The following is an 18,727-nucleotide window of genomic DNA, read 5'->3' as shown; positions in this document are numbered from 1 at the left end:
TAGGTTTCTCAAGAGGCAGGTCAGGTGGTCTGGTATTCCCATCTCTTTCAGAATTTTCTACAGTTTATTGTGATCCACACAGTCAAAGGCTTTGGCATAGTCAATAAAGCAGAAATAGATGTTTTTCTGGAACTCTCTTGCTTTTTCCATGATCCAGCGGATGTTGGCAATTTGATCTCTGGTTGCTCTGCCTTTTCTAAAACCAGCTTGAACATCTGGAAGTTCACGGTTCACATAATACTGAAGCCTGGCTTGAGAATTTTAAGGATTACTTTACTAGTGTGTGAGATGAGTGCAATTGTGCAGTAGTTTGAGCATTCTTGGCATTGCCTTTCTTTGGGATTGGAATGAAAACTGACCTTTTCCAGTCCTGTGGCCACTGCTGAGTTTTCCCAAATTTGCGGGCATATTGAGGCAGCACTTTCACAGCATCATCTTTCAGGATTTGGAATAGCTCAACTGGAATTCTATCACCTCCACTATCTTTGTTCATAGTGATGCTTTCTAAGGCCCACTTGACTTCACATTCCAGGATGTCTGGCTCTAGGTCAGTGATCATACCATTGTGATTATCTGGGTCGTGAAAATCTTTTTGTACAGTTCTTCTGTGTATGCTTGCCACCTCTTCTTAATATCTTCTGCTTCTGTTAGGTCCATACCATTTCCGTCCTTTATCGAGCCCATCTTTGCATGAAATGTTCCTTTGGTATCTCTGATTTTCTTGAAGAGATCTCTAGTCTTTCCCATTCTGTTGTTTTCCTCTATTTCTTTGCAGTAATTGCTAAAGAAGGCTTTCTTATCTCTTCTTGCTATTCTTTGGAACTCTGCATTCAGAGGTTTATATCTTTCCTTTTCTCCTTTGCTTTTCGCTTCTCTTCTTTTCACAGCTATTTGTAAGGCCTCCCCAGACAGCCATTTTGCTTTTTTGCATTTCTTTTCCATGGGGACGGTCTGGATCCCTGTCTCCTGTACAATGTCATGAACCTCATTCCATAGTTCATCAGGCACTCTATCTGTCAGATCTAGGCCCTTGAATCTATTTCTCACTTCCACTCTATAATCATAAGGGATTTGATTTAGGTCATACCTGAATGGTCTAGTGGTTTTCCCTACTTTTTTCAATTTCAGTCTGAATTTGGCAATATGTAGTTCATGATCTGAGCCACAGTCAGCTCCTGGTCTTGTTTTTCTGACTGTATAGAGCTTCTCCATCTTTGGCTGCAAAGAATATAATCAATCTGATTTCAGTGTTGACCATCTGGTGATGTCCATGTATAGAGTCTTCTCTTGTGTTGTTGGAAGAGGGTGTTTGTTATGACCAGTGCATTTTCTTGGCAAAACTCTATTAGTCTTTGCCCTGCTTCATTCCGTATTCCAAGGCCAAATTTTCCTGTTACTCCAGGTGTTTCTTGACTTCCTACTTTTGCATTCCAGTTCCCTATAATGAAAAGGACATCATTTTTGTGTGTTAGTTTAAAAGGTCTTGTAGGTCTTCATAGAACCTACAGCTTCTTCAACTTCAGCTTCTTCAGCGTTACTGGTTGGGGCATAGACTTGGATTACTGTGGTATTGAATAGTTTGCCTTGGAAACGAACAGAGATCATTCTGTTGTTTTTGAGATTGCATCCAAGTACTGCATTTCGGACTCTTTTGTTGATCGTGATGGCTACTCCATTTCTTCTGAGGGATTCCTGCCCTCAGTAGTAGATATAATGGTCATCTGAGTTAAATTCACCCATTCCAGTCCATTTCAGTTCGCTGATTCCTAGAATGTCGACATTCACTCTTGCCATCTCTTGTTTGACCACTTCCAATTTGCCTTGATTCATGGACCTGACATTCCAGGTTCCTATGCAATATTGCTCTTTACAGCATCGGATCTTGCTTCTATCACCAGTCACATCCACAGCTGGGTATTCTTTTTGCTTTGGCTCCATCCCTTCATTCTTTCTGGAGTTATTTCTCCACTGATCTCTAGTAGCATATTGGGCACCTACTGAGCTGGGGAGTTTCTCTTTCAGTATCCTATCATTTTGTCTTTTCATACTGTTCATGGGGTTTTCAAGGCAAGAATACTGAAGTGGTTTGCCATTCCCTTCTCCAGTGGACCACATTCTGTCAGATCTCTCCACCATGACCCGCCCATCGTGGGTTGCCCCACAGGCATGGCTTAGTTTCATTGAGTTAGACAAGTCTGTGGTCCTAGTGTGATTAGATTGACTAATTTTCTGTGAGTATGGTTTCAGTGTGTCTGCCCTGTGATGCCCTCTTGCCACACCTACCATCTTACTTGGGTTTCTCTTACCTTGGGTGTGGGGTATCTCTTCACGGCTGCTCCAGCAAAGCGCATCCAATGCTCCTTATCTTGGATGAGGGGTATCTCCTCACCGCCACCCTTCCTGACCTTCAAAGTGGGATAGCTCCTCTAGGCCCTCCTGTGCCCGTGCAGCCAGGGTGTGGGGTTGGTCCTCCTGGCAGCCGCCCCTGGCCTTGGGCGTGGGGTAGCTCCTCCCACCTTCCTCCCCTGGCCTCGGGCTTAAGAGCATGGGGTATCTCCTCCCGGCCGTTGCCCCTAATCTCGGACGTGGGGTAACTCCTCTCGTCACCACCCCTGGACTCAGACACTGGGTACCTCCTCTCAGCTGCCCCCCCTGACCTCGGACGTGGGGTAGCTCCTCTTGGCCTCCGCCCTTGGGCATGGGGTCCTCCCAGCTTCTGCCCCTGACCTCGGATGTGGGGTAGCTCCTCTTGGCCGCAGTAGCTAAAAAACAATGACAGTTCATGAATTACATTCACTAACATTTGAATTTATTAGACATAAGTTGGGCCAAGTTATGTGAATTTCACTTAAAGTTCACTCTTGCTGCTGCTGCTTCTGCTGCTAAGTCACTTCAGTTGTGTCCGACTCTGTGCGACCCCAGAGACGGTAGCCCACCAGGCTCCTGCGTCCCTGGGATTCTCCAGGCAAGAACACTGGAGTGGGTTGCCATTTCCTTCTCCAATGCATGAAAGTGAAAAGTGAAAGGGAAGTCACTTAGTCGTGTCCGACTGGTCGCGACCCCATGGACTGCAGCCTACCAGGCTCTTAAGGTCCATGGGAGTTTCCAGGCAAGAGTACTGGAGTTGGGTGCCATTGCCTTCTCTAGGTAAGCCTAATATGTTGCAAGATTGGGAAACATTGTCATAGCTCAGTTTGCAACCTACAGTGTTCTGGCAAGGTCATTTGCCGCTGCTGGCTGGGATACCTCCTGAGGCAAGTGGCTTATTATATACATACACACACACACAAACACACACATATATATGTGTGCATATGTGTGTGTGTATATATATATATATATATATATATATATATGAAATGCATAGAAGAGGAAGAAAGAAAGGAGAAAGGAAAGATAGAAAAGAGGAGGGGAAGAAGAAAGATACATGTAACTAGGGAATTCTGGATAATCACTTTGAAATCAAGTTTACAAAGGGTAAGAATACTTAGCTGCTAAACGTAGCAAATTATACACATTAAATTATTTGAAACATCACTTTAAATAAGATTGAAGAGAATATAGAGCCAACAACTTTTCCTGCAATTTATTTTCTTTTCCTTTATGGAACATTTGTAAGTACCAAGCCCGAAGCCGAGACTTTTCCATTTATCTCATTTATTTTTCGAACTTACTTCTCATCTATTTAATTATCCCATTTTAATTGCAAAGAAATTAAGTCTCAAAGAAAGTAAGTAACTTTTCCAACATTTTACAGTTAAGCAAATGGGGAAACCAGAATTTAAAACCAGGCTTATCTGACTAAATATTTAATTAACCATTATTTTATTTTTTTTTATTTTAGTAAATGACAATGAAAAAACTAACATTACATATTAGCATAAAGATGGATCATGGAACAGAAAAAGAGTTACAGAATGATCAGCAAATATACGCCTTCTCAAGTACAAAAATACTAAATCAGGAATTGGATAATAATATTCTTTAAAGGTTTTGAATTAGAAGGAATTGTATTTAGTCTAGGGTTATAATTAATCAGTAATTTTCACAAGTCAAATTATGTCTTTTTGTCTCATCTTTCCTACGAATCAGGTCTTATTTAACTAAACTTCAGTGCAGTGGTTAGACAAGCAATTTCCTCTTTGGGAAGTTATGAGTACAACAGATAACAGAAAAATACTAAGGTATCTAAAAGCAAAGGGCCACATTTATTATATCAGTACTTATTTTCATAGTGATGTCAGAAAAATAATTTAAATTTTTATTTCTGTGAATAGAAAACTGGTTCTGTATTTCTTAAACAAAATTTCCTTTTCATCATTTTATTTGCATTTCTTAAAAATAATTACTATATATCTCCTGGAATTAACTCAAATTCCTGATCTAATTTTTTATAACTTCAACTCCACAGGTAAAATAAAAAAGCAGGATAAAGGAAGAAGTTTTGGTTCAGTTATTCCCTTATTGAAGTTGGCAAGCCAAAAGTGTGCCCCAGACTTAGAGTACCTTTTGTGTCATTTTAAAAGTGTATAGCCTAGTGAACAAAGATATTTAAAGAAGATAATATACTTAGTAACTTAATAAAATTTAAATCAGAGAAATTCGCTGATTTCCTTATATCTGTGATGGTATTTATGTTGGACTTAGACAAAAAAAATGAGCTCTAGTCACATAAGTATTGTAATCTAAAAAAAAAATCAAGTAGATTATGCCTTTGTTCTACTTATAACAAAACCCTTTTTGTAAGACTTAAAGGAAATATTTTTAATTGTCATTTCCTTATGTGAAGATAAATAAATTTTAGATGTTCACCCCCATACCACCAATATTTCAAAATTTCTGTATTTCCCCCACTCTATTCATATTAAATCAGTTTCATTAACTATCTGAATTTATTTGAATACAGAGAAAAATCTATCAAAATTCTTCTAAACAAAATGGTTTTATTTTTTAAGTTATAGATATTATTATACTTCATTTTCTCAATTCCAGACTGTTTTTTCAAGAAAGTGAAGGGAAATGAGAATAAATCAGGCATTTAAATGAATTATTTCAAAGAGAGAAAATGATCTAATGAATTAGATTTCAATAAATCACAAAATGAAGTATATTATAATATAAAAACTCTTTTTTTTTTTTCTGGTACCGACTTTCTTTTTTTATTATTATTATTATTTTAATTTTATTTTATTTTTAAACTTTACATAATTGTATTAGTTTTGCCAAATATCAAAATGAATCCATCACAGGTATACATGTGCTCCCTATCCTGAACCCTCCTCCTCCTCCTCCCCCATACCATCCCTCTGGGTCGTCCCAGTGCACTAGCCCCAAGCATCCAGTATTGTGCATTGAACCTGGACTGGCATCTCGTTTCATACATGATATTTTACATGTTTCAATGCCATTCTCCCAAATCTTCCCACCCTCTCCCTCTCCCACAGAGTCCATAAGACTGTTCCATACATCAGTGTCTCTTTTGCTGTCTTGCACACAGGGTTATTGTTACCATCTTTCTAAATTCCATATATATGCGTTAGTATACTGTATTGGTGTTTTTCCTTCTGGCTTACTTCACTCTGTATAATAGGCTCCAGTTTCATCCACCTCATTAGAACTGATTCAAATGAATTCTTTTTAATGGCTGAGTAATACTCCATTGTGTATATGTACCACAGCTTTCTTATCCATTCATCTGCTGATGGACATCTAGGTTGCTTCCATGTCTTGGCTATTATAAACAGTGCTGCGATGAACATTGGGGTACACATGTCTCTTTCCCTTCTGGTTTCCTCAGTGTGTATGCCCAGCAGTGGGATTGCTGGATCATAAGGCAGTTCTATTTCCAGTTTTTAAGGAATCTCCACACTGTTCTCCAGAGTGGCTGTACTAGTTTGCATTCCCACCAGCAGTGTAAGAGGGTTCCCTTTTCTCCACACCCTCTCCAACATTTATTATTTGTAGACTTTTGGATTGCAGCCATTCTGACTGGTGTGAAATGGTACCTCATAGTGGTCTTGATTTGCATTTCTCTGATAATGAGTGATGTTGAGCATCTTTTCATGTGTTTGTTAGCCATCTGTATGTCTTCTTTGGAGTAATGTCTATTTAGTTCTTTGGCCCATTTTTTGATTAGGTCATTTATTTTTCTAGAGTTGAGCTGTAGGAGTTGCTTGTATATTTTTGAGATTAGTTGTTTGTCAGTTGCTTCATTTGCTATTATTTTCTCCCATTCTGAAGGCTGTCTTTTCACCTTGATGATAGTTTCCTTTGATGTGCAGAAGCTTTTAAGGTTAATTAGGTCCGATTTGTTTATTTTTGCTTTTATTTCCAATATTCTGGGAGGTGGGTCATAGAGGATCTTGCTGTGATGTATGTCAGAGAGTGTTTTGCCTATGTTCTCCTCTAGGAGTTTTATAGTTTCTGGTCTTACGTTTAGATCTTTAATCCATTTTGAGTTTATTTTTGTGTATGATGTTAGAAAGTGTTCTAGTTTCATTCTTTTACAAGTGGTTGACCAGTTTTCCCAGCACCACTTGTTAAAGAGATTGTCTTTAATCCATTGTATATTCTTGCTTCCTTTGTCAAAGATAAGGTGTCCATATGTGCGTGGATTTATCTCTGGGCTTTCTATTTTGTTCCATTGATCAATATTTCTGTCTTTGTGCCAGTACCATACTGTCTTGATAACTGTGGCTTTGTAGTAGAGCCTGAAGTCAGGTAGGTTGATTCCTCCAGTTCCATTCTTCTTTCTCAAGATCGCTTTGGCTATTCAAGGTTTTTTGTATTTCCATACAAATTGTGAAATTATTTGTTCTAGCTCTGTGAAGAATACTGTTGGTAGCTTGATAGGGATTGCATTCAAAAACTCTTTTTGAGGTTAAAAGTAAAGAATAGTAATTGGTAACTGCAAGGAAATAACACTAATGACTTTCAAAAACAGCAACAACAACTGCTATGTCAAACACTATACTTTTAAAATAATACTGAGGTCTGTAGATTGTCTATTAGGAACATTAATGATCTATTTTATTTTAGAACATCCATAATGAAGAAATGATTCATTTCAAAGGTCTGCCTAGATCACACCCTTGTAAATAAAGCGGCCCTATTTGAATATTAGTGATGAAGTAGGTCCTTTTTCTTTTGTTCATGTATCGATCTTACTACATGTGTCTTTCTCAGAGGCAAACTCAAAAATCATTTAAGTTACTTTAATATGGCAGTAACTAAGTTTGGATTTTTTTTTAAGCTGGGTGTTTAATGAATATTTATCCTCCCCTTGGAACATATGCTTTATCATATTGATTGGAAAAATGTCTACAGTTAATTGACAACAGATAATTTGGGATTGGGAAGAGAAAAAAGATGAAAATTTAATTAAAAATCACGTGTATTCATTTACAAGGCAATTTAAAGAAAGGTCATGTGAATTCAAGCAACCTATATTTGCTCCCATGAGAGGAAAGAGCCAGGTGTTACATGTAAGAAACTGATACAGAGGCTAGAATGGATTGTCTGGACACACGTACTTCTATAAGGTCACTGTGGTTGGAGTTTTTTCTTTCTGTTTTTTAATACCTCAGGTAGGAAGTGAGTTTGAGACTTACTTCTAGATGCCAAAGTGTAGTCTTTCTCAGTTAAAATGCCTGCTGAGTATAAGAAAAATATGTATTTCTATCTCTTGAAATTACATCTTATTTCTGCTTTCACAGTGATAAGGTTCTCAAAGTGGAAGCTCACCAGGAAAAAAAAAATTATTCTGCACGTCTCTTGTCACCTTAACAGACAGGATTCAGTCAAGAAAGTGGAAACCACTCTCGAATGTTTAAGTGGATTTATCACAGGAACTCCTTTGGGAAAGCGAATGGCTACCCACTCCAGTATTTTTGACTGGAGAATTCCATGGACAGAAGAGCCTGATGGGCTATACTCTATGGGGTTGCAAGGAGTCAGACGTGACTGAGCAAATAACAATTTCATTTTTCTTCTTTGGAAAGTCTACTTGAACAGTCAGAATGAGCACCAGTAACTGTTAGTCACAGTAATAGGATCTAAATGTCACTCCTTCCTAACAGGTCACGTAGGAGTATTTCAGACAGACATCAGTTCAGTTCAGTTCAGTCGCTCAGTCGTATCCAACTCTTTGCAACTCCATGAACTGCAGCACGCCAGGCCTCCCTGTCCATCACCAACTCCCGGAGTCCACCCAAACCCATGTCCATTGAGTTGGTGATGCCATCCAATCATCTCATCCTCTGCCATCCCCTTCTCCTCCTGCTCTCAGTCTTTCCCAGAATCAGGGTCTTTTCAAATGAGTCAGCTCTTCGCATCAGGTGGCCAAAGTATTGGACAGACATACAGATCTGAAAAAAGGTGAGATTCATGGGGCAGGGCCCAGAAGTTAATGCAACATGCCAGGTCTGGTAAAATCTAGGGTGGTCTGTAATTTCTATGGCAGGAAAGTTCCTGCTTTCCTTTTAACTTTCCAGATCTGAGAGTCCCTGTTATTGGTACTAGAATCATGTGTCGGTGAATTCTGGAGAATCTAGCTCCAGGGTTTCTAGACCCTTTGTACAAAGAACAACTCTTAAAAGACAGTGATGACCAAGAGTGCAGAAAATATGAGCTCGCACCCTTCCTTAGTATTAAGGATGAGGACTTTTTAGGTACCTTTGCTTAAAAAGTCTCTTTTCTAGAATTCTTTCAATAATAAGTATTCATTGGCTCATTTTCTGTGAAACTAGAGATGTTTAGGATACAGTCACACTGTCTATTGAATTCTATTCTGTGAAAATATTTGTGGTATAAATGAAGTTTAAAAGGGAAGTGGCTTGAGAGAAAATAATTAGACATGTGGAAAATATACATTTTAGAGACATGGCTGTGGTAGTTTGCTAGGGCGGTTGTGACAGAATATCATAGCTTAGGTGGCTTAAATAACAGAAATTTATTTTCTCACAGTTCTGGTGGTTAGAAGACCCAGATCAAGATGCTGGAAGAGTTGAGTGCATGAGTGCTAAATCACTTCAGTTGTGTATGACTCTTTTGCAACCCCTATAGACTGTAGCTCACCAGGCTCCTCTGTCCATGGGATTCCCCAGACAAGAATACTGGAGTGGATTGCCATGTCATCCTCTAGGGCACCTTTCTGATCCAGGGATCAAACCTGTGTCTTCTATGTCTCCTGCATTGGCAGGGGGAGTTCTTTACCACTAGCACCACCTGGGGGGCCCAGTTGGCAGAATTAGTCTCTAAAATTCATAGGGGCATCCTGATCTGTAGGTCTCTCCTGGCTTCTCATGGTTTGCTAGAAATCACTGGCATCTTGGCATGTTTCCATGGCATTCTGTGCCTCTTCACATCATCTCTTCTACATGCATGTTTCTTTGGTCTCTGTTCTGTGTTCAAATCTCCTCTTTTTATAACGATGTAAGCCATGTTGAATTAGGGACTCACTTTGCTCCAGTATAACATCAACTTAACTAATTACATCTGCAAGGACCCTATTTCCGAATTAAGCTCCATCCTGTGATGCTCGGATCAAGACTTTAGCTTATGAATTTTAGAGGGAATGCAATGGAACAATAATGTCAGTTTGAATTCCAGTTCCATTACTAAACTATTATGGATTAGCACTTAGCATTTTCTCTTTCAAATTTCTCCTACATGAGAAAAATGATTTATAGCTCATTTCAAAGGTTTTCATGAGAATACATTTTTAAAAATTGTTACTTTTTTCACATTTAACAGAACAGGCACTAACTAAATATGATGGCTCCCCTAGTTTTAATGGCAATTCAGCTTTTTTCTTTTAACCTTCCTAATAGCTTTGTAAGTGTTTGCTTTTATAATTTTCATATTTCCATTTCTGATATTTTTTCTGTTTACAGAAGTCCCTTTAACATTTCTTATAAAGCTAGTTTGGAGATGCTGAACTCTTAATTTTGCTTGTCTATAAAACTCCTTCAAAGCTGAATGAAAGGCTTGCTAGATAGAGTAAGTATTCTTGGTTGTAGCTTTTTCCTTTTCACCACTTTAAATATATTTGACCTTCTGGCCTGCACAGTTTCTACTGAAAAGTCAACTGATAGTCTTATAGGAGTTCTTCTGCTTGTAATTTGTTGCTTCTTCCTTGCTGCTTTTAATAGTTTCTCTTTATCTTTAATTTTCACCATTTAATTATGTTTCTCTGTGTGGTCCTCTTTGGGATGATCTTATTTGGGAATCTCTGCGATTCTGGACTTGGATGTCTGTGTCCTTTCTTAGGTTGGGAGGTTCTCAGCTATTATGTATTCAGATTTCTTCTCTGAACCTTTCTCTCCTTTTCTTCTTCTGGGACCCACATAATGTAAATGTTAGTACACTGGATATTGTTTCATAGGTATCTTAAACTGTCTTCATTTAATTTTTTTTTCTATTCCACTTGTGTGATTTTCACTACGCTGTCATCTAATTCACTGATCATGAGGATTAGTTGATTTGTCATAGTCTTCAATACACAATAAGACTACCCAGGTGGTGCTAGCGGTAAAGAACCCACCTGCCAATGCAGGAGACATGAGAGATGCAGGTTCTATCCCGGGGTCAGGAAAATCTGATGGAGAAGGAAATGGCAACCTACTCCAGTATTCCTACTTGGAGAATCCCTGTGGACAGAAGAGCCTGATGGGCTACAGTCTATGGGGTCGCACAGAGTCAGGCATGACTGAGCGACTAACACTTTAGTCTTTAATACATAGTAAGAGTTTAGTAAATATTTATAGAATTAATTATAATGTTTTCTAAATATCCTATTCTCTTAGTATCCTAAAGAAATTCTTTTTAAAATTTCCATAGGTTCTAAATTTAAAATTTGTTGTTTTTTCATTAAAAATTAAAAGCTTATTTACATATTTGCATTTTTATACTGAAGTTACTGTTTGGTTTTAGCAATCTGAGTTAAGTAACTATTGATGATCAAGAAGTATTTCAGAAGGGCATTGAATAGTCACAGATCACAATAGAAAGATTCTTCCATATGACTAAACAAAGCACCTTTCCCATGTTAACATGGGAAATAACAGCTTATGCTATCTAATAATAATACTCAAGGTGTTGCTGAGTGCTTGATGTTCTAGCAGGAAGACAGGCTAGGGCCAGAATATCAAGATCATAAAATGCTGTGCTGAGTACTTTGACCTTATTGTCACATAATTGTCTAGAAGCTTTTTGCAAGTCTCAGGTCTGATGTAAGCAATGTTGTGAGAAGAAAACTTAAAATGAGCAGGTGATAGAAGGAAAGAGGAGAAACTTCTCTCTTCTAGATCCTACACCTTTATTCCACTTCTCAGTTTTCTCTTGCTTCTGTTTCAGGTTTGTGCTGCCCCAAGTGAACAACTGGAAGCAACAGTTAGAACTGGACATGGAACAACCAACTGGTTCCAAATAGGAAAAGGAGTATGTCAAGGCTGTATGTTGTCACCCTGCTTATTTAACTTATATGCAGAGTACATCATGAGAAACGCTGGGCTGGAAGAAGCACAAGCTGGAATCAAGATTGCCAGGAGAAATATCAATAACCTCAGATATTCAGATGACACCACCCTTATGGCAGAAAGTGAAGACGAACTAAAAAGCCTCTTGATGAAAGACAAAATGGAAAGTGAAAAAGTTGGCTTAAAGCTCAACATTCAGAAAACGAAGATCATGGCATCCGGTCCCATCACTTCATGGGAAATAGATGGGGAAAGAGTGGAAACAGTGTCAGACTTTATTTTTGGGGGCTCCAAAATCACTGCAGATGGTGACTGCAGCCATGAAATTAAAAGATGCTTACTCCTTGGAAGGAAAGTTATGACCAACCTAGATAGCATATTCAAAAGCAGAGACATTACTTTGCCAACAAAGATTCGTCTAGTCAAGGCTATGGTTTTTCCTGTGGTCATGTATGGATGTGAGAGTTGGACTGTGAAGAAGGCTGAGCGCCGAAGAATTGATGCTTTTGAACTGTGGTGTTGGAGAAGACTCTTGAGAGTCCCTTGGACTGCAAAGAGATCCAACCAGTCCATTCTGAAGGAGATCAGCCCTGGGATTTCTTTGGAAGGAATGATGCTAAAGCTGAAACTCCAGTACTTTGGCCACCTCATGCCAAGAGTTGACTCATTGGAAAAGACTCTGATGCTGGGAGGGATTGGGGGCAGGAGGAGAAGGGGACGACAGAGGATGAGATGACTGGATGGCATCACTGACTCGATGGACATGAGTCTGAGTGAACTCCGGGAGTTTGTGATGGACAGGGAGGCCTGGCGTGCTGCGATTCATGGGCTCGCAAAGAGTCGGACACTACTGAGCGACTGAACTGAACTGAACTGAAGTGAACAACTCCAGTTCCGGAACTGACTTGGCTGCCTTGTTCTGTGCTTAGTTGTCTTGTGTTGTCACTCACATGAAAGGCTTCTTTGATTCCATCACAGTTGCAGTTCTATATTTTCCCAAAGGAAGCCATCCTATGTCATAGAAGGAAAATGCAAGCATCACCCTGGCAGAATAACATGCAGGCAATTGATGCTCTGGGAACAAGTGTACACTTTTATGCTAACGTGAACTGTTTATCTACTTTAAAGGTGAGAAATTTTACCAGATAAAGAAAGTTTTATGAGATTATCAAACTGAAGTGTTTGGAGATTCAGTTATTTGTTGAATATGTATTAGGTTCACGTGTATTTGCAGAGATTATCTGGGGATCAAAAGAAACTGAGAGTAAACAGTCTCAAATCCCAAATGAGAATATTAACATGAATGGATTAAAAAAAAAGACAGGGTAATTCAAAATCATATCTTTCCTGAATATTTTATTCAATGGCATGTTCCTTGAACTTGTCAGTGGCACAAGCAGTCCAAAGGTTCAAAGTCAATCAGATACTAGAGAAGTAAGTTGCAAGGGACCTGTGCTTATCTATGCTAAAGAAGAGAAAAAGATGAAAAAAATGTTTTTAAAAATGACAATAGAGACTAGAGATCATGAACATTTTATCTCTAACTCTGTTTCTAACCATAAAAGACAGTGACTACTTTGATGTGCTATGATTTATTCTCCCCATAAGACATACTTAGGGAACAAAGATGAATGTGGCAGAGACTCTGTTGTTAAGAAACTCAAACTGAGAACATTTTATATGAAAAGTTATATATAAAAATAAATATAAATTTTGGCCTTGAATATGTTTTTATTTTAATATGCATGGAAGTGGTTTCAGATAAAATATTTTAAGTATTCTTGTAGTACTTTGGTTTTATGGAAATATCACATATATACCATTTGTTGTAGTCTGATTTGTGTTCACCTTCATATCAGCAGGATTTTAGTCCAAAATGAGTGGTAGCTGTAAATGTAGTGTCTTCCTATACATTTTTTTTTCTTTTTAAGATAAAGCCCTATGATATATTATCAGCATAAACATTTTATCACAACTTATCTATACATTCTCTTTTAAGCCTTTTGCTTATATTTCTGGTATAAAATACCTAGGGATTCCATAGTGTTTTGAAAAAATAAAGCCTTTGTGCAAAGATCTACAGGTGTTGTTAGGAAAAGGACCTTATCTCTATTAGGGATTACAGTAATTCAAGCTTTGTAAATAATTAATTCCTATTACAGTTAAATGAATTTTTTGTTTTCAAATGCAAAATTAATACAGGTAAAATAGAGATTATGTTTACAATGTAGAAATAAATAATTTAAAAACACATGAAAAAGAATAAATCATTTGTGGTTTATTTTAAAATAAGTAATGAAATAAGATTAAATTTTTTTCAAAAGAGAGATTTTTTTTAACTTCACTAGCAACTGAGCTTTCAATCAACACTCCTCCTTTGGGAATAGTTTGGAGGTATCTGAGTTGTATAGCAAAGTTGAAAATCTCCAATTAATTTTTTTTTCTCACTCAGAAAATTATGTCAATAACACATAGCTATTTTGAAACAACTTGAGAAATGGAGATGTTACTAGGATTAGGCCTTAAAAATGAATTGTTAAGGTAGATTGGAAAAATGTGAAAATCCAGTTGAAACATTATCTTCACCTTTCACCTAAGCACTCTTCTAGATACTCTTGATAATATAAAAACATAAAGGACTGTGTGAATGCATCCAGAAGTTACCTAATTGAGAATAACCTATGCATACACATTATAATTTATCTAGTAAGGTTTTGAAACTGCAATCTCCAATATAGGACATGGCATTTTTAATTATTAACAAAAATGAACAGACAACAAGGCTATGAATTCAGATTGAGAGAAATCTCCATGAAAAATATTGCACAACTTAATACATCTATCTTGACTGTACTGACTATACTGTGTTTAATACATCTATCTTGACTGTACTGACTATACTGTGTTTAGTAAGAAGCAAGATCAAATAATATTATTTTAGAAACCATATTACTTTTGAATGAATCCTGTCCCAGGGAAAATCTGTTAAGTTGATTACTTTAAGAAAAAAATTTTAAAAAAGTTTTATTAGACTTGTTGAGTAAAAAAACTATGCTAAGAAAGAGAGTGCAATTGTGTGGTAGTTTGAGCATTCTTTGGCATTGCCTTTCTTTGGGATTGGAATGAAAACTGACCTTTTCCAGTCCTGTGGCCACTGCTGAGTTTTCCAAATTTGCTGGCATATTGAGTGCAGCACTTTCACAGCATCATCTTTCAGGATTTGGAATAGCTCAACTGGAATTCTATCACCTCCACTAGCTTTGTTCATAGTGATGCTTTCTAAGGCCCGCTTGACTTCACATTCCAGGATGTCTGGCTCTAGGTCAGTGATCACACCATCGTGATTATCTGGGTCGTGAAGATCTTTTTTGTACAGTTCTTCTGTGTATTCTTGCCACCTCTTCTTAATATCTTCTGCTTCTGTTAGGTCCATACCATTTCTGTCCTTTATCGAGCCCATCTTTGCATGAAATGTTCCTTTGGTATCTCTGATTTTCTTGAAGAGATCTCTAGTCCTTTCCATTCGGTTGTTTTCCTCTATTTCTTTGCATTGATGGCTGAAGAAGGCTTTCTTATCTCTTCTTGCTATTCTTTATAACTCTGCATTCAGATGTTTATATCTTTCCTTTTCTCTTTTGCTTTTCACTTCTCTTCTTTTTCACAGCTATTTGTGAGGCCTTCCCAGACAGCCATTTTGCTTTTTTGCATTTCTTTTCCATGGGGATGGTCTTGAGCCCTGTCTCCTGTACAATGTCACGAACCTCATTCCATAGTTCATCAGGCACTCTATCTATCAGATCTAGGCCCTTAAATCTATTTCTCACTTCCACTGTATAATCATAAGGGATTTGATTTAGGTCATACCTGAATGGTCTAGTGCTTTTCTCTACTTTCTTCAATTTCAGTCTGAATTTGGCAATAAGGAGTTCATGGTCTGAGCCACAGTTAGCTCCTGGTCTTGTTTTTGTTGACTGTATAGAGCTTCTCCATCTTTGGCTGCAAAGAATATAATCAATCTGATTTCGGTGTTGACCATCTGGTGATGTCCATGTATAGAGTCTTCTCTTGTGTTGTTGGAAGAGGGTGTTTGTTATGACCAGTGCATTTTCTTGGCAAAACTCTGTCTTTGCCTTGCTTCATTCCGTATTCCAAGGCCAAATTTTCCTGTTACTCCAGGTGTTTCTTGACTTCCTACTTTTGCATTCCAGTCCCCTATGATGAAAAGGACATCTTTTTTGTGTGTTAGTTTAAAAGGTCTTGTAGGTCTTCACAGAACCATTCAACTTCAGCTTCTTCAGCATTACTGGTTGGGGCATAGACTTGGATCACTGTGATATTGAATGGTTTGCCTTGGAAATGAACAGAGGTCATTCTGTCGTTTTTGAGATTGCATCCAAGTACTGCATTTTGGACTCTTTTGTTGACCATGATGGCTACCCCATTTCTTCTGAGGGATTCCTGCCTGCAGTAGTAGATATAATGGTCATCTGAGTTAAATTCACCCATTCCAGTCCATTTTAGTTCGCTGATTCCTAGAATGTCGACATTCACTCTTGCCATCTCTTGTTTGACCACTTCCAAATTGCCTTGATTCATGGACCTGACATTCCAGGTTCCTATGCAATATTGCTCTTTACAGCATCGGGCCTTGCTTCTATCACCAGTCACATCCACAGCTGGGTATTCTTTTTGCTTTGGCTCCATCCCTTCATTCTTTCTGGAGTTATTTCTCCATTGATCTCTAGTAGCATATTGGGCACCTACTGACCTGGGGAGTTTCTCTTTCAGTATCCTATCATTTTGCCTTTTCATACTGTTCATGGGGTTCTCAAGGCAAGAATACTGAAGTGGTTTGCCATTCCCTTCTCCAGTGGACAACATTCTGTCAGACCTCTCCACCATGACCCGCCCATCTTGGGTTGCCCGACAGGCCTGGCTTAGTTTCATTGAGTTAGAAAAGGCTGCGGTCTTAGTGTGATTAGATTTACTAGTTTTCTGTGAGTATGGTTTCAGTGTGTTTGCCCTCTGATGCTCTCTTGCAACACCTACTGTCTTACCTGGGTTTCTCTTACCTTGGGCGTGGGGTATCTCTTCATGGCTGCTCCAGCAAAGCGCAGCCATTGCTCCTTACCTTGGATGAGGGGTATCTCCTCACCGCTGCCCTTCCTGACCTTCAACGTGGGATAGCTCCTCTAGGTCTATGTGAACCATGAACTTCCTGATGTTCAAGCTAGTTTTAGAAAAGGCAGAGGAACCAGAGGTCAAATTGCCAACATCCACTGGATCATGGAAAAAGCAAGAGAGTTCCAGAAAAACATCTATTTCTGCTTTATTGACTATGCCAAAGCCTTTGACTGTGTGGATCACAATAAACTGTAGAAAATTTTGAAAGAGATGGGAATACCAGACCATCTGATCTGCCTCTTGAGAAATTTGTATGTAGGTCAGGAAGCAACAGTTAGAACTGGACATGGAACAACAGACTGGTTCCAAATAGGAAAAGGAGTACGTCAAGGCTGTATATTGTCACCCTGCTTATTTAACTTCTATGCAGAGTACATCATGAGAAACTCTGGGCTGGAAGAAGCACAAGCTGGAATCAAGATTGCTGGGAGAAATATCAATCACCTCAGATATGCAGATGACACCACCCTTATGGCAGAAAGTGAAGAGGAACTCAAAAGCCTCCTGATGAAAGTGAAAGTGGAGAGTAAAAAAGTTGGCTTAAAGCTCAACATTCAGAAAACGAAGATTATGGCATCCAGTCCCATCACTTCATGGGAAATAGATGGGTAAACAGTGGAAACAGTGTCAGACTTTATTTTTCTGGGCTCCAAAATCACTGCAGATGGTGACTGCAGCCATGAAATTAAAAGACGCTTGCTCCTTGGAAGGAAAGTTATGACCAACCTAGATAGCATATTCAAAAGCAGAGACATTACTTTGCCAACAAAGGCCCCTCTAGTCAAGGCTATGATTTTTCTTGTGGTCATGTATGGATGTGAGAGTTGGACTGTGAAGAAAGCTGAGCACCGAAGAATTGATGCTTTTGAACTGTGGTGTTGGAGAAGACTCTTGAGAGTCCCTTGGACTGCAAAGAGATCCAACCAGTCCATTCTGAAGGAGATCAGCCCTGGGATTTCTTTGGAAGGAATGATGCTAAAGCTGAAACTCCAGTACTTTGGCCACCTCATGCGAAGAGTTGACTCATTGGAAAGGACTCTGATGCTGGGAGGGATTGGGGGCAGGAGGAGAAGGGGACGACAGAGGATGAGATGGCTGGATGGCATCACTGACTCGATGGACGTGAGTCTGAGTGAACTCCAGGAGTTGGTGATGGACAGGCATGCCTGGCGTGCTGCAGTTCATGGGGTCTCAAAGAGTCAGATACGACTGAGCGACTTATATGATATGATGAAAAAAGAGAAGAAAAAATCAGAAGGACTAAATACTCCTAAAACATCATTAACCATATCCTACACCAACAAAGTCTTCAGTAATAAAATTTTGTTTGTTTATATTGATGGGATGAAGGTGATGGAGTAGAATACAAGTGAGGAAAAGAAGAAATCATTTGATAATAAACTTGCATTAGAAATTTAGCCAAAACAAAAATAATCTCCAACGTTATGTCTTAAGATCAATACACTTTGATTTCTTTATCTTGGTACTTATTTATGAACTTCTACTGGAAATAATAGTCAAGAGGCTGTTATGATTAAAAAGTTTAAAAGAAGAGATTTTGATGAATTGTTCAATGCTAACAATTACACAGTGCTTGCTCTGTGTGAGAGCCTCTTTTCTAAATGATTGGTATATACAAATTAATTCAATCTACAAAATAGTCCTGTAAAAGAGGTAACATCAGTGTTACCCATCCTTCATTATATTATACAAATGAGAAAACAAGTGCAAAGTGAAAGTTTAAAAAAAGTTGTGTCACTGAGGAAACCAGAAGGGAAAGAGACACGTGTACCCCAATGTTCATCACAGCACTGTTTATAATAGCCAGGACATGGAAGCAACCTAGATGTCCATCAGCAGATGAATGGATAAGAAAGCTGTGGTACATATACACAATGGAGTATTACTCAGCCATTAAAAAGAATACATTTGAATCAGTTCTAATGAGGTGGATGAAACTGGAGCCTATTATACAGATTGAAGTAAGCCAGAAGGAAAAACACCAATACAGTATACTAATGCATATATATGGAATTTAGAAAGATGGTAACAATAACCCTGTATAC

Source organism: Bos mutus, chromosome 29 (assembly GCF_027580195.1).
Source record: "Bos mutus isolate GX-2022 chromosome 29, NWIPB_WYAK_1.1, whole genome shotgun sequence".
Lineage (NCBI taxonomy): Eukaryota > Metazoa > Chordata > Mammalia > Artiodactyla > Bovidae > Bos > Bos mutus.
The sequence above is the reverse complement of the archived record's forward strand: the minus strand, read 5'-3'. Positions refer to the sequence as shown.